Consider the following 16564-nt stretch of genomic DNA (forward strand, 5'->3'; position numbering starts at 1 on the left):
ACATCCATTTGCCAGACCTGTAGAGGTCGAATACCGCGTGGGTTAATTCCCACATGAGGAACTGGCAAGAACTCACAGCAGCTTTGACATTGAGTAACAATGTCACGGGCTTCTTTTCTTGTCAAGGAGAAACGACTGCGTAATGTTTCAGCCGTCACATGAAAATTGTTATGAAAATTTCTTGCAGCCTCTACCGGGGATGATAGGGCAGCAGCCACCACTTTAGTGGCCTTATCTGCCAAATCATTTCCCAGAGCCATGGGGCCAGGTAGGCCTGAATGGGCTCTAACATGAGTAATATAAACAGGAGATCTTCTAGATAACAAAACTAATTGTATCTGCTGAAAAATATTGGCAACTCTACTGGAAGGCTTAATCACTCCAGCCACTTCTAAAAGATTTACTGCATTTACCACATAACAGGAATCTGACACAATATTAAGGGGTTCTAAAAAGGTTTTTAAAACTTCTAAGACCACTAAACATTCTACCACTTGAGGTGAATTTTCATTATATTGTTTGGATACCACTTTACCATTAGCCACATAGGCACCTATGCCAGTTTTTGATCCATCAGTATATACCACAATCCCATTTTTAAGTGGGTTTCTTACTGTTATTTGTGGAAACACAACAGATTGATTTTGGGCAAACTGTAAGATTGGATGTTTTGGATAATGGTTATCTATTTTTCCTGAAAAGGAGGTAACTAAAACTGCCCAATCATTAGATGCGGCTGCCAAGGTTTGAACCTGTGCAGCGGTATAAGGTACAATTAAAAGATATGGACTTTGCCCAAAGTGGGTGATTGCTGCTTTTAGGCCTTTAAGGGCAAGCTGTGCAATTGCATCAGGATACCAATCTATTATTTTAGCTGGGGATACGTTTGGATGGATCCACAACAATGGCCCATTCTGCCACAAAACTGCAGTTGGCAATTGTGCTGTCTTAAAGACACACAAACTGAAAGGCTGCGAATCCTCAATACGTTGTAATTGTGCATTCTGTAAGGCCTTTTCTACCTTTTGTAAGGCCTGGTTAGCAGCTAGAGTAAGAGTCCTAGGGGAGGAGATATGAGGATCTCCTTCTAAAATACTAAACAAAGGCCTTAACTCAGCGGAAGGAATCTTTAAAAAAGGTCTGAGCCAATTAATATCTCCCAACAGCTTTTGAAAATCATTTAAGGTATGGAGGTGATCTCTTCTTATCTCTACCTTTTGGGGCACAATCTTATCTGGGGACACCACAGAGCCCAAGAATTGTCCTGTATCAGAAATTTGGACCTTTTCTGTGGCTATCTGTAGACCCCACTGACTTAAAGTTTTAAGTAGATAAGGATATGCCTTTTGTAGCATGGTAAGGTCTTTATGGCACAGGAGGATGTCATCCATGTAAAGGAGCAAAATTAAAGAGGGGAATTGTTCCCTCACTGGCAAAAGAGCTTCTTGTACATAAAGTTGACACATAGTAGGACTATTGGACATTCCCTGTGGTAAGACCTTCCATTGATACCTCTTATCAGGTTCCATGTGATTAATAGAGGGGATGGTAAAGGCAAATCTGGGCCTATCCCTTGGACACAAAGGTATAGAAAAGAAACAATCTTTAATATCTATAATGATTAAATTCCAGCCACGTGGTAAGGCGGAAAGTACAGGGAGACCCCTCTGTACTGGGCCAAATAAGTTCATTTGCTCATTAATGGCTCTGAGGTCATGGAGCAGTCTCCACTTTCCTGACTTTTTCTTAATTACAAAAATTGGAGTATTCCAAGGTGAGGTAGAGGGTTCAATATGGCCTAGTTTTAATTGTTCCTCTACCAGTTGAATCACAGCTTCTAGTTTTTCAGAGGATAGGTGCCATTGAGGAACCCACACTGGGTCCCCTGTTTTCCATGGTATGGGTCGTGCTGCCCCAATGGCCGCTAAGGAAAACCCAGACCCTGTCTGTCTTGGTTTCCATTAGGTGTGATGGGCTCTATCCTTCCCTGTTCTTGATGTCCTAACCCTTTTCCTTCTTTATAACCCATCTTTGCCATGATATTTTTTGCTTTAGCTGAATACCCTCCTGATGGGGTGTTTTCATTGGACAAAATAAGGCCCAAATGCTGCATAATATCCCTTCCCCAGAGGTTAACCGGGAGTGGGAGCACATAAGGTATGAATTTCCCTTGCTGCCCTTCAGAGGATTCCCACGTCAAGGCAACGGAGCTTATAGTGGGACATGATTGATATCCTAGGCCCTGTAATGAATGAGATGACTCTGTGGTGGGCCATGCTTTGGGCCACCAATGTGTAGAAATTATACTTTTATCTGCTCCGGTATCAAGGATGCCTTCAAACTCTTTTCCATTAATCTTAAGGCGGAGCTTAGGTCTATCATTTAAAGATACAACCAAATAGGCAGAATCATTTCCTGAGGAGCCCATTTTCTTTATCTCAGGTCCTGCAGATTTCTCCCTGGTATTATCAGGGAGGAGCAGCAGCTGAGCTATCCTATCTCCTTTACTAATAGAAAAAACGCCTTTAGGGCTTGAGCACAGGACCTGTATTTCAGGGGAATGTTGACAATCCATAATTCCAGGGTGGACTACTAAGCCCTGCAAGGTGAGTGAACCTCGGCCGAGAATAAGGCCCATGGTTCCCGGGGGCAAGGATGGTATAGGCTCCACCGGCACCGGCTGAATACTCATTTGAGGCATTAATAGGAAGTCGGAGGCGGCACGCAGGTCCACCCTTGTGGGTCTTCCTGGGTCGCCTCTCTGACTGCTTCCTGGGTCCTGACAAACCGGTTCCCATATCTTTGAGGGCCCTGGGACCGAGGGCCCGATGACCCGTTTTTTGGCACATCAGTTGATTGACTATCAGGTGGGGGAAGAATTCTGCCCTTTATATCCCTCACAGAGCGACACTGGTCAGCTCTATGATAACCCTTGCCACACTTAGAGCAAAGAGTGAGAGTCCCTCCCTGTTTATCTGGAGCTCTGCAATCTTTCTTAAAATGCCCAGGCTTTCCGCAATTAAAACATGTCCTCTGATTATTTCTGCCCATGGAGCGGTTCTGAGATTGAAGGATGGCAGCCGCTAAACCTGCATTGCTGAGAGGTCCCCCAAGCTCTCGACAGACCCTGAGCCAGTCTTGTAAGCCTTTGTTCTTTCTTGGGGCTATGGCCGCTCGGCACTCCTTTGTGGCTTGCTCGTAGATTAGCTGTTCTATGAGAGGCGCAGCTTGCTCTGACTCTCCAAAAATACGCTCTGCTGCCTCTGTCATTCTGGCCACAAAATCTGAGAAAGATTCCTGAGGTCCCTGGATTATCTTTGTTAACTGACCAGTGGTTTCACCTGCTCGAGAGAGCGCCTTCCAGGCCCTAATAGCCGTGGAAGAAATCTGGGCATAAGCTCCCCAATGGTAGTTTGTCTGATCAGCAGAATAAGCTCCCTGACCCGTTAACAAGTCAAAAGTCCAATCTCTCTGCTCTGGAGTCAAAGCAGCTGCGTTTGCTCGGGCCTGCGCCTGTGCAGCTTCGTGCCAAAGCGCTTTCCATTCCATATATTTGCCCATACTAGGTAGAGCGGCTTTTACAACCGTCTGCCAATCAGCAGGCGTTAGTGCCATACCAGCGAGCCTGTCTAACTGCGCCAAGGTAAAATTAGCATTGGTTCCGTATTTACGAACCGACTCGGCAATTTCCTTAATCTGTACGTATTCTACCGGAGCGTGGACACGCCCACCCTCGGCTCCTTCAAAGACTGGAAATGCCTGTTGTATTTTCTTTTGTTCCTCTCGGGGAATGAATGAGTCTGCGCACTGCCTCTCTGCGCACTGCCTCTCTGCGCACCTCTCTGCGCACTGCCTCTCTGCGCACCTCTCTGCGCATTGCCCCTCTGCGCATTGCTGACGCACTACGCAGGGCGGGGGCTCCGCATAGGGCGGACCTTGAAACCGACTGCCGGGAGGTTGAACAGTACGCTGACTTTCGCCAGCCGCTTTTGGCTTTTTTCTTGACCAATTAGCTGGCTGGTAATGGGCTGCTTCTTCCTCCCAGTCTGTTTCCTCAGAGGAGGATTCTTCACTTGCTTCAGAGCTACTAAGAGCTGGCTTCCTGAGCTCATCTAGTGACGAGTATCTCCTAGAGACCTCCGCTAATCGATCTTTTTTCTTCTCCCTTTTTCCTCTTTTTCTTCTAATCTCTCTCCAGGTATTCCTACCTAACCTTAACTTTTCCTCGGGTTCAAGACCCTTGGAAAGGCCTGTATACTTATTTTGTGTACCATACTTCCTCTTTGTTCCTACTCTCTCTCCCCGCTTTACTTCTGATAGATTGTCCTGAATTTCCTCTAGAATTTTCAGCCCTATCTTAATCACTTGATAGCATGTGAAAAAGAACAAAAGGGCTCCTAACACCAGAAAAAATTCAAGGCCAAACATACTCACTGGTACTCTCGTTCCCCAGCTGAAAAGTTCTGAATTCATACAGTTGAATCCTTCTTAACAGTCTGCTTTACGGGAACCTTTATCACCGTCGTTCCCCAGCTGATGAGTTCTGAATTCGGCAGTTGAATCCTTCTCAACAGTCTGTGTTACGGGAACCTTATAACCTTGATTCGCAGTTCTGGTTCTGGAATGAAGTATCCCTCCTGCGCCAGTCCGGAGTTTTTTCTCGTCCCGGATTTTCTCGTCCCGGGTTTCGGCACCAATTGTTATTCGTCGCGTTCTCACGACCGGCCAGGAAGAACACAACAACCAGAATCTTCTACGGCAAAGCTTTATTGCTTACATCTTTTTGGGGGCCAGAGTGTAAGAAGCAAGAGAGAGCGAAGCAAGAGAGCGAGAAAAACGAAACCCCTTCTATTTTAAAGAGAACAACCATTGCCTAGGGCGCATCACTCCCTGATTGGCTGCAGCCCATGGCCGAGCTGACGTTCACGGGAAAAACAGAGTACAAGTAGTCGTAAATACCCTTGGCTCATGCGCAGATTATTTGTTTACCAACTTAGAACACAGGATGTCAGCGCCATCTTGTGACGGCGAATGTGGGGGCGGCTTCCCACAGAGACTGGTGGGAAAAATAGGTGTGGGTGAAGGGCCACCTCCTAAGAACCCAAGAGAAAAGACTGGATGAACCAAGTGGGGTCTCATAGCCACTAAGAGGTGGAAATCTCAGACTTGAGACTAGATTTTTTTTTTTTTTTTTTTTTTTTTTGAGACAGGGTTTCACTATGTAGCCCAGGCTGGCCTCAAACTCACAGGAGCCTCTGCCTCCTGAATGTTCAAGTCTTATTTCTTAGCCAAGGCTATCCTGAACTCACTATATACCTCAGGCTGACCTCGAACTTGAAGCAATCCCTTTGCCTCATCCTCACAATACAGGACTTAGAGACACATGTCACCACACTTGAATCAAGTAAGTTATTCTATATACTTTAAAGGCAGGATTTTATTTAGCCTAAGCTAGACTCTCTGACTTATGTAGCCAAAGATGACCTTACATTTCTGATCCTCCTGCCTCCATCTCTGAGTGCTAGGGTTCCAGGCATATATCACCATAACCGGTTTACGCAGTGCTGGGGATTGAACCCATGGCTTGGTGCATGCTTGGCCCTCTTCCAGCTGAGAGCTACATTTTCCAGCTCCAAAAGCCTGTTTTTTATCTAAAAAAAAAAAAAAAAAGATTATGTATTTGTTTTGCAAATGGGTGTGCATTCGCGTGCAACAGCGCACATAGGGAGGTCAGAAGACAGCTCTTAGGAGTCATCTCTCTTCTTTTACCGTGTGGGTCCAGGGGATGATCATGAGGCCTGACGCTTGGTCCCTACCTGCTGATCCCTCTCACTGGCCCCTCCAGTTAGTTAATCATGATGGTGGTAGGACAGAAAAGCCCAGCATGCACTGGGGCAGTAGGCGTGAACTGATGAAACTCGTTTTAATGTTATGGCCTGTGCCAGGTTGTGAGGCAATGTGTTTCTTATTCCTGGTCACGGTCAAAGCCCTGAACAGTCACTGCCTTGGATCCACAGGACAAAGGGAGCCTGCTTGAGAGGCCTTTCCACTTGGCTGCAGCCCTCCTTCCTCCTTCCTGACGCCTGATCTTCCTGCTCACGTGGGGCCCACACAGCTGCACACATTTATGCCTGTTTGTTTCAAAATCCTCCTCTCAGCCTGAGAGCACCCTTTTCTTCACCCAGGGAGGCCTACCAAATGTCCCCAAGCAAGGCAATCTGTTATATTGCAGGCTCCCCTATATAATTAGCTGGTCCAGGGCAGGATCTGACAGGAGGTGGAGCTGGCTGGCTCTGATGTAGAGATCCAGGAAGAGATCAAATTGATTGAAGCTATGGGAGGGGACTGGCTGCCTTTTTGTTTGTTTGTTTGTTTGTTTGTTTGTTTTCAAGCAGGTCTTGTCAGTAGTCCTAGATAGCCTGGTCTTCATTACATAGCCCAGAATGACTCTTTGGTAATCCTCCTGCCTCCACCTCTTAACTTTGGTTGTATGTACCCTTACTGTTCATGCCACTGCATGTGTGTGCGTAGGTGTGTGGTGGGGACTGAATCCAGGGATTCTGTGCATGTGGAGGTAAGAGTCCTACAATGGAGGGTTCACCAGCTTCGCTATTTTCTGTTTCTAAGTCTCACTCTCCTGTAACCTTCACGAAGGCCTGGACTCCTTCACTGGACTATGCCTCCTGACTGTATGCTTAAGAGTTCTTGGGTGGTCCTCTAGCGCTTTCAAAATGTGTCAGGTGAAGAAACTGCAAAGGGTTCGCCTAGGAGGAAAGTGTACTGGATGCAGCAGACAGGTTGGAGAGATAACTCAGTGGTTTAGGACTTTGAAGCCTTCATATGACTCCTCAGGATCCATATGATGGAAAGTTGTCACACACAATAAAAAAAAAATCCATACAGTTTAAAACAGTGCAGCAGAGGGGCCTGGGCCTGGCATGCCAAAGATGGCAGGCATGCCCTGGGAAGAGCATGGCTTTTCTCCTGCAGGTCCTGGGGCCGTGGGAGTACATCAATGGCACAAGACTCAGGGGAGTCAGATTCCTAGCTTTCAGAATCCCTCAGATTCTGGGTGCCCTGGGACCAGGTGGGCAGTGAGAAGCAAGGCTGTCATACCCAGAGGTCTAGAGGCAGCTGAGAGGGAGTGTGCTGATGTGCCAGCATCTGTATGTAGCAGGTGTGCCCCACGGAGGCACAGCCAGGTTCCAGGCGCTCTTCCCTCCTTGCCATGGATGGAGAGGGACGAGGTGCCCGATGGTTTGCTCTCTCAGCAGGTGTGATGGCTTGTAGACACAGGAGGTGCACATAGCAAGCCTGAAGGTCATCAGCAAGCTTGCCGGTGTGCACTGTGTTCTGGGCTTCCTCTTCCTCCTCTTTACTCTCCTGTGTGTGTTGGGGGAGGGGAGAAGAGGCCCGCGCGGGGGTGGGGGGTAGGCGGAGGAGCCGGAGAACCAGAGACAAGCTACCTGTATCTCCAGTACTTAGGAGGTGGAAACAATCAGCGATTCAGAACTCCTACATAGTATATCCAAGGCTGGGCTGCAGATACTGAGCCCCTTTCTCAAACCAACAAAAAAGAAACGCTACATCACAAACGGACCTATCTCCATCTCCTGTCCCAAGGTTTCCAGTTTGAGACTTCTTTTCTTAAAAGGAGAGATTACTAATAAGAGCTGTACTTAACCTAGCCTTATTAGTCTTTCTCCTCGACCTTATTTAGGAGCGGTTGAGATATGAGAAATAATGGAGCCCGGGTCTGGAGAGATGGCTCAGCGATTAAGAGCACTGGCTGCTCTTGCAGAGGACCCGAGTTCAGTTCCCAGCATCCATATGATGATGGCTCACAACTGTTAAAACAGCCATCCATACAAATACGAAATAAAGAGGCGAGTTCAACGCCACTGGCAGAAGTTCTGCAGGTCAGCCATACAGAATGCTCTTTGCACCGGCCCCAGGCTCTCAGGTAACCCCCAGCATCTACTAAGCCCACTCTGGCCCACTGCTAGTTCTGGTTTTCAGGTCCTGTACCGGGGACATGCTGGCAGATGCCCAGCGTGCTTCCCCAGGCTCTTACAGTCCTTAGTGAGACAGGATTTTGCTGCACTTCCCAGCAAGTTGTGGTGGAGGCGGGGCCTTGGGAAGGAGCGCGGTCGGGCCGCTCGCCTTATTTGGGCAGGCGCTGCGCTAAAGGGCAGGGCATCCCACCCTGCTGGTTCCGCCCCCATGCCGAGCCCACCCCTGGGGCTCAATCTGCACAGAAATCCGGTGCCTGTCTTCTTCAGGCTAGGCTAAGTAAGGTGCTGGCTGGCTTTTCGATTTAACCTTCATTTCGCAGCAGCCGAGGAGCTCACTAGGTAGCTAGGGCAGGAGAGAGCTAATCTCCACAGTCAGAGAGAACTGTCCCTAACCCAGTCTGCCGTATACCGGGACAGACTTTCTCTAAGGGCGCAAAGAAGTCTCTAACCTTAGATTGAGCCCAGGACCTTGCTCCATCCGAAGTGTGTGGTTAATTTAATCCTTTTCGGCGCGCCAATCACAAGGGAAGTTCACCCCGAGACTACCTACTGGTCACTTTATTGCCATCTCCATTCAAACCTTCCCCTGCTTCGTAACAATCCAGATCTCTGTTTGATTCGACTCTCTGCTGCCTCAACTCTTAAGTCCTTCACATCCTTCACATCTCTTAGCTCAGGATACAGGCCTAAGCGTCTTTTTTTTTTTTTTTTTTTTTTTAGCTCTGGCTGTCCTAGAGCTCTACAGACCAGGCTGGCTTCGAACTCAGAGATTATAGGCGTAGACCATCACTCTCCCTGGCTCTGGCTCTTTTTGTTTTCCTTTTGAGACAGGGTCTCACTATGTAGCTCTGGCTGTCCTGTGTAGACCAGGCTTGTCTGGAACTCCTAAGAGACCTACATGTCTCTACTTCCAGAGTGCTAGACTGGAGGCACGTGCCAACATGCTACAGACCCTTGAAACTTGCCGCTTCTGGTTGCACGTGATGTTCCCTGTTTCCAGTCTGTGTACTGCTGCCCTCCCCACAGGCTGCTATTCTCTTGCACGCAGCCTTGCTCACTCATCCCTCAGTATCCTCTTCCTGACTTTTCTACCCACCAGCTCACCTTTCTGATCAAGCATTTGCGTTGTAGACATACTATGTGTCTTCCCCGGGGCCGGTTAGCCCCTGCTTGGCAAGCTGGTGGTCCGTTGGAATTTTTTGAGAAGTTCTTCTTGACTCAGTCACTGAGCTGACCCAACCCCACACCTCAACCCTGGCTGAGCCTGGGCCTGCTCTGTCTGATGTTAAGTAGGAGTTGGTGTCCGAGGGCCTCCTGCCCGGAAGGTCGTGACCAGTCATCTGGGGCGGCCGAGTGCTGGGAAATGCAGCCTCTAGAGAGGAGCTGGGAGGTCAGGCTCCGCTGAGTGGGTAGGGAAGGTCAGCTCACTGCACAGATCCTAGCCTTCCCCAGCTGCTGCCGGCCTGCTACATTCTCCGGGTCAGGCTGGCCTCTGCTTGTCCCTACAGCCCACAGAGGCTTAGGCAGGGAGGGCTACGCCCAGCCCTACAGAGTCCCTACTTCCTTTGCTGAGGAGGAGGCTCAGGGCCTGATAACTTGTGGTCAGTGGTCGGGCCAAGTGCTGGTCTAACACCGTGGTTACTAGGCACAGTCCTCCACCTGTGACCACCTTCCAGTTAGTTCTGGGCTGTGTGGCGTTCTCTCAGGTCAGGCCAATGCAGCACTGAATGGACAGTCATGGCTGAGTCCTTGGGCTGGACGTGGCAGTGGAAAGGACTGGTCCTCATGATGGCGAGCCAGTCCTAACCACTAAGGGAACTCCAGTACCCTCGTCTGGCTTTTTTGAGACCTGGCTCATTTGAGCCTGAGCTCGTCTGAAACTTGTGGTAATCCTTTCCTTCAACATCGCTGACCAGGTCAATGAAGAACAACCCTAGAGTTTGAGGAAGGAGCTCAGATGCCACATCCCGGCATCTCCCTCTAGTTTGGATAAACCAGGCAAGGCTGCCACTTCTCTGGGTTTCCAATCTCTCTCCTGGTCAAATCCTTGGGGTTTCCTTCCCCAGCACAATGCCTCAGGGGTCCAGGGAGATATATCACCTGGATTGATCCCTGTGTCCCCTCAATGCCTGGCCCTGGGCAGAGAAGGGACATGATATGACAGGTGCTTAGGGTACAGGTGCAAGCAGTCTACTCAATGAGGCTGGTGGCCTAGGGACTGACCTGGCACTGGTACAGTCCAAGGTGTCCAGGGTCAGTATCATTGACATCTTGAAAATGAACCTTCTGAGCTTTCTCCCAGACCCCAACCTGGGCAGAGCACTGGGACTCCGGCTCCCAGGATCAGAGCCTGGAGCTTTCTAAGGCATAGGTAGAGGGGACTGGGGAAAAAAAAAAGGCTATGTGACAAGCTGAGCCACACTGGAGGACATTCTTTTTGCTTGCCCTCCCCTCCCCCAAAGTAAACTGGCAGGTGAGAGGTGCAGGCTGAAGCCAGCTCCTCTGGTTTCAGCTTAGAGGCACTCCTTCCACACTCTGAGGGCAATAACAGGCTCCCTTTACCCTGGAAATCCTGGTCTATAAAAATCTAAAAGCTATGTCGGGGCATGTTTGTTTTGACCTTGTTTATAGTGGAAAAGCAATTAACTGAAAAATACCTGAATATCCCACAAGAGAGCCAAGGTCAGAAGTGTGACCTGGGCTGACCAATTAATTGACTTCCCTCGGAGAAGGACAGACACACTGAGGGGTGGGGTGGCTGCAGGCCTGAAGAACCACTGCTCTGGGCTGAGGTGAGGCCATTGAGTTGTCGCTGGTTAGTGACATTAGGGCTCAGGAGAGCCATAGTGTCAGGTCAGTGTCAGAAGGTTGGATCGAAACCCTCCTCTGGCCCTTCCTAGCTATGTTCTCTGGGGCTACACGAGTGCAAAGCCTGGTTATCTGCAGGTTTTTTGTTTTCGGCATAAAGGTTAACTGGTCACAGGACCAACCTCCTGACTTACGTGAGCAATTTGCCACATGAAGGGTGTTAGAAAAGGCTGGGCTCCTGGGTTGGGAGCCTTTATTGTTAAACCATGTAACTCGAGCCAGAAGTGGGACTGTGTTCCCTTCAAGTTCATTAGTTGAAGCCCTGTCCTGCAGTACTTTAGAACTGACTGGACTATAGACAGGTCCTTTGTAGAAGCAATTATACTAAAATGAGGCTATTAAGATGGCCTTGATCTGTTTCTGGCCCAGGTCCTTGGAAGAAGAAATCTGGCCTGGCAGGCGTGTGGCACTCACTTATAACCCTAGCACTCAGAGGCAGTGGGATCATGATGATTGCAGGCCAGGCCTGGGCTACACAATGTGACTGTGTCAGCAAATAAAACAAGGACGGTGTGGAGTGGCTCCTCAGTACCTGTAATCTCAGCACTCCTGAGGTAGAGGCAGGAGGATTACCACAAGTTTGAGGCTAGCTCAGGCTCATGAGACTGGTCTCAAAAAGCCAGAAGAGGATACTGGTGTTCTCTTAGTAGGTAGGAGCGGCTCGCCATCATGAGGACCAGAGTCCTGATCCCAGCATCCATGCACTAAGCTGGGTGTCCAACACAGGCCTGTAACCCCAGCCTCAGGTGGGTCAGAGTCAGGGAGATCAGTCACTAGGGGTTGCTGACTTCCAGGATAGCCCAGAGATTGGAAGCCACAGATTCAAAGAGACACACCTCCATGGAGAAAGTATTAGATGATAGAGGGGATGATGTGTTAGAATGGCGGATGGTGTCTCAACAGCACACTAGGCCAAGGCAGTTCCATGTGGAAGAGGTTTTATTGGGGAAGAGAGAGAAGGTGGCAGCAGAAAGAGAAGACGGGGGGGGGGGGGAGTGAGGAAGGGGTGTTTTCTCTCTCTCTCTCTTTTTTTTTTCAAGACAGGGTTTCTCTGTGAAGCCCTGGCTGTCCTGGAACTCACTCTGTAGACCAGGCTGGCCTCGAACTCAGAAATCTGCCTGTCTGTGCCTCCCAAGTGCTGGGATTAAAGGCGTGCACCACCACTGCCGGGCTTGTTCTCTTTATATAGAAATTTAGAAATTTATGTAACACCGGTAAAGGTGGGAGGTGAGCCAAGCAGATGCTGGGAATATGGTGCCTGTTGCCTTAGCAACCAATCTGCAGGTCCCAGGTCCCATTGTCACCTATGTGATGTCATAAATTTGGGAGGTCCTGATGCCAACAGGGCTTAACTAATGTCCTCTGCTGCATCCCCCCCCCCCCACAGAGTAAGTAAATAAACAAACAAATCTAGACAAATCTAGAAAAAAAGAAAGAAAGAAGAGAGAGAGAGAGAGAGAGAGAGAGAGCAAGCAAGCTTATGCATGCCATTAATTCTAATACTTGGGAAATCGAGGCAGGAAGATCTCTGTGAGTTAAAGACCTGCCACAAAGCAAGTTCCAGGACAGCCGCATAGTCAGATCCTGTTTAAGAACAAATACAAGGGGCTGGAGAGATGGCTCAGTGGTTAAGAGCACTGACTGCTCCTCCAGAGGTCCTGAGTTCAATTCCCAGCAACCACATGGTGGCTCACAACCATCTGTAAAGGGATCTGACGCCCTCTTCTGGTATGTTTGAAGACAGCTACAGTGTATTCACATACATAGAATAAATAAATCTAATTTTTAAAAATACAAAACAAAAAACCCAAAACAAAACACAAAAATGAAAAAGAAATGCTTTTAAAAAAAAAAAAAAAAAAAAAAGCAATAGAGGTGTACCTATGCACAGGGGGGAAATATCCACATGAAGTCATAGCAAGAAAGCAGTCATATACTGGCCAAGGACACAGACCTCAGAAGCAACTGAGGCTGCTCCTGAAGCAAACACTCTGTCCCTCCAGCCTGCCTCGTGCCCTGTGTGTGGGGTTTAGCCATAGTGACACAGGATGACGTATGCCTCATACCCAGGAGGACAGAGCCTTTCCCAGGGGTTTACTGTATAGCTAACCGCACATGTGCTACCATTCTAACGCAGCAACAACCTGCTCAGGTCAATTGCCAATCAGGAGGAGGGGTCCAGCTCCTTTCAGAGATGGACCACTGGTAGTGAGGGAGGGGGTAAGTTGGGAGCAGGGGAATGGGACTTTGAGGTACCATCCAGCCTGCCTTCTTGGGTAGGACCCCAGTTGGTTCCCATTTCTCCTGGGAGCATGGTTTCTTCCTCCCTCCCTCTCTCTTCCTCCTTTCTTCCTTTTCCTTTCCTTCTTTCTTTTTTTCTTTTTTGATTTTTCTTTTCTTTTTCTTTCTTTTCTTTTCTTTTCTTTTTTTTTTTTTTTTTTTTTTTTTGAGACAGGGTTTCTCTGTGTAGCCCTGGCTGTCTTGGAACTCACTCTGTAACCAGGCTGGCCTCAAACTCAGAAATCCACCTACCTCTGCCTCCCAAGTGCTGGAATTAAAGGCGTGCACCACTACTGCCTGACCCTTTTTTGATTTTTCAAGACAGGGTTTCTCTATGGAGCCCTGGCTCTCCTGGAACTTTGTAGGCTAGCTGGCTTCAAACTCAGAGATTCTCCTGCCTCTCTCTGCCTCCCAAGTCCTGGGATTAAAGAGGTGCACTATCATTGTGCCATTTTTCTAGTGCTAGCGTTTTCTAATTTGCAGCAGGAAGCCCAGGGAGTCACTCACACACCACACCACTTCCCTGGGTCAGGGTCTCTGCATGTATGAAACAGGAACAGAAGCTGTGAGCTCAGATGGGTATGTTAAGATACAGAAGTGAAGCTTGGCCCTGTGGGCATCAAGAGACCCATAGGAGGTGGAGGAAGGCAGTGGGCCAGAGGAGACAACCACTTAGCTGTGTTTACCCAGTAGACTGGCTGCAGGTAGGGCCCTGACCCACCTCCCAGACACTCCTGCTGGGTGTCAACAGAAGGCAATCAGAGCTGGGGGGAGGTGTGGCAAATTAAGGACTCAGGGTGAATTCCACTAAGCATTCTCCAGGGGTGAGGTCACCTCTGGCTCTCCGGGGCTGCTGGAGTTCAGGGCAGAGGAGGCTGTGTCAGAGATCAGGGAGGACGCAAAGTCCAATGGAAGACCAGTAGCCTGGGCTAGGCATGGAGCAGGGAGAGCCAGGGAGAGCCAGGGAGAGGAAGGTTTACCTAACTTCTCCTCCTTCTCCTCCTCCTCCTCCTTCTCCTTCTTCTCTTTCTCTCCACCTACCATCTACCTACCTTTCTATCAATCTATCATCTATCTTTTTTTTCTCTATTTTATTCTATTTTTCTTAATACCTAACACTTCTTAAGCTCTTGCTGAGTGACCGAGTATTTAAATCTGCCATGTCCCCTAATCCTACCCAGATCCTTAATCAGCACTGTTATGAACCCCAATTTACAGGGGTGGATTTGGGTCACAGCATGGTGAGAGCCTTGCTCCACAGGGAAAGCAATCTGTCTGGTGAGTATCTGTAAAATGGCAATACCATCCATGCACATCATGGTGTAGGAGGATATTGTGAGGACTGGGTAAGATGGCACTGGCCACATCACTCAGAGGGTGCAGGCCATTGTCAGCACCTCCATTTTTCTGATGCAAGACTCATCATCTCACAGTCAGTGGGCTGACCTAAGGCTGTGTGCACGTAGTAGGTACAAGGGAAGGATTTGATCAGGACCTGGTTCTTCCTGCACTGCGGAGGAGTGACCTGTTGGAGGTGATATTCCTATTTGGCTAATAGCCGGTGCTCTGGTGCTCTAGGCATTGGTGAGGAACCACAGTAGAATGCCTGGAAGCCTTGCTTGCTGCCTAGCATCCTGTCCAATGAGGACATGGCCCTGACATTGTTCTCTGGACCCTGCCTGTCCAGGGCCCACAGGACAGGAATTTCCGCAGCCTGGCCAAAACAGCCTTCACTTTCTGGGAAAGCTGTCCCCTGGTAGCCACGGCAGGGGGTGAGTAGGTCCCTGATCCCCTGGCCAGGCAGAGGCTTCTGGTAAGAGCGACTATGGAGAGACATTGTCAACATCCTTTGAACCTTCCAGGTCTGGGCCTGGAGGCCATTCCCATGGAAACGCAGTGACCTCTACACTCACCTCTCTGACAGCCACTGGGATACAGAGTCAGAGCGCTGGGATTCAGTCCTAGTCTATCCTTCCCTGTGCACTCAGAAGGGAGGTTGGATGGTATCCGAAAGCTGCCCGTGTGCTCCAACACCAGCACAGGGGTGACAAACAGCCTCCTCTGGGGTCTTAGGAATGCAAGCTTCTAGTTAGCACAGCCAGTCTCCTTTCAGTACTGAACACTAGAAGGTACTTAGTTAACTGGGACTCAAGGGTAGAGTACGCGCTGCTGAACGTGTGCGAGGTCAGGTTCCCATTTACAGACATGCAGTAAGAGGAGTCTGTTTGTGACCTCTGCTAAATGCCAAGGTTCCTGGTGGCTGGCCTTCCCTGGGGAATGCAGTCTCTGCATTTCCTGCAGCCCCCTCCCTCTGTGCTCAATCTCCTGTGACTAAGGGAGGCTCCTGCTTGCCTGCAGGGTCTAGTTGCGGGAAGTAGGTAAAGATGCTTCCATCTCTGCTTCCGGCCCCCTGGGCCAGCCTCAGCAGCCACAGGCAGGCAGGCAGGCAGTCCCTGGCTCGGTGTGCAGGGGAGCCTGTGGTCCTTTGTCTCTCACAGGCTTCCCACCTGGTGATAAAAGGCCTTCAGTAGTAACATCAAGCATGGTGGTGTATACTTGTAATTCTAGCACTCAGGGGAGGTAGGGGGACCACCTTGAGTTCTAGGCTAAGACTCTTATCTCAAGTCAATAAGCAAAGTGAAAAGTGACTTGTTTTTCTCCACACTGCACCTGGGTTGCCCACTCCCAGATCCATAACCCTGAAGCCCCATGGGTGCTCTGAGGCCACCGTGGTGAGGTCAGCACCCAGAGTTAGGTAGCTCACCTAGTGTACTCTGTGCTCATAGCTGGTGACTCATGGATCATCACCGGCGAAGGCTGCCAACGTGGGACAGCTGTGTCTCTCGTCCCGGGCTCACCTTGCCCGTGGAAGCACCTTTTAAGGAGGAGTAACTTGGTTCCTGCCCTCGGCCAGGCCCTCCACATCCCTCTAGGAGTCATACTCCCACTTGGGTTTGTATCATCAGCCAGTCAGTTTTGAGATGTGACTTTGGGCAGGTCCATGTCTCTGAACTGGATCCTTTGCTTATATACGGAAACGATCCTTGCCTCATCGGAGTGGAATCAAATGAGGTAATGTATGTTAAAGTGCCTGGCGAACGGGACCTTTTAAGGGGTGGCAGTGGGGTACAGTAGGGCAGACTCTGAGTTTTGGCCACACCCTCTTCCTTTCGGAGTATCCGAAGTTACTCAACTCAGCTGGGTCAGTCTTCTGTAAAACAGGCCCACGCTCCTTCTTGACTTGTGACATGAAAGCTATACATTTTATATAGTTTTTTATTATTATTATGTCTAAGTACACTGTAGATATCTTCAGACACACCAGAAGAGGATGTCAGATCTCATTACAGATGGTTGTGAGCCACCATGTGGTTGCTGGGATTTGAACTCAGGACCTTCAG

This window comes from Mus musculus, chromosome 15 (assembly GCF_000001635.26).
Source record: "Mus musculus strain C57BL/6J chromosome 15, GRCm38.p6 C57BL/6J".
NCBI lineage: Eukaryota > Metazoa > Chordata > Mammalia > Rodentia > Muridae > Mus > Mus musculus.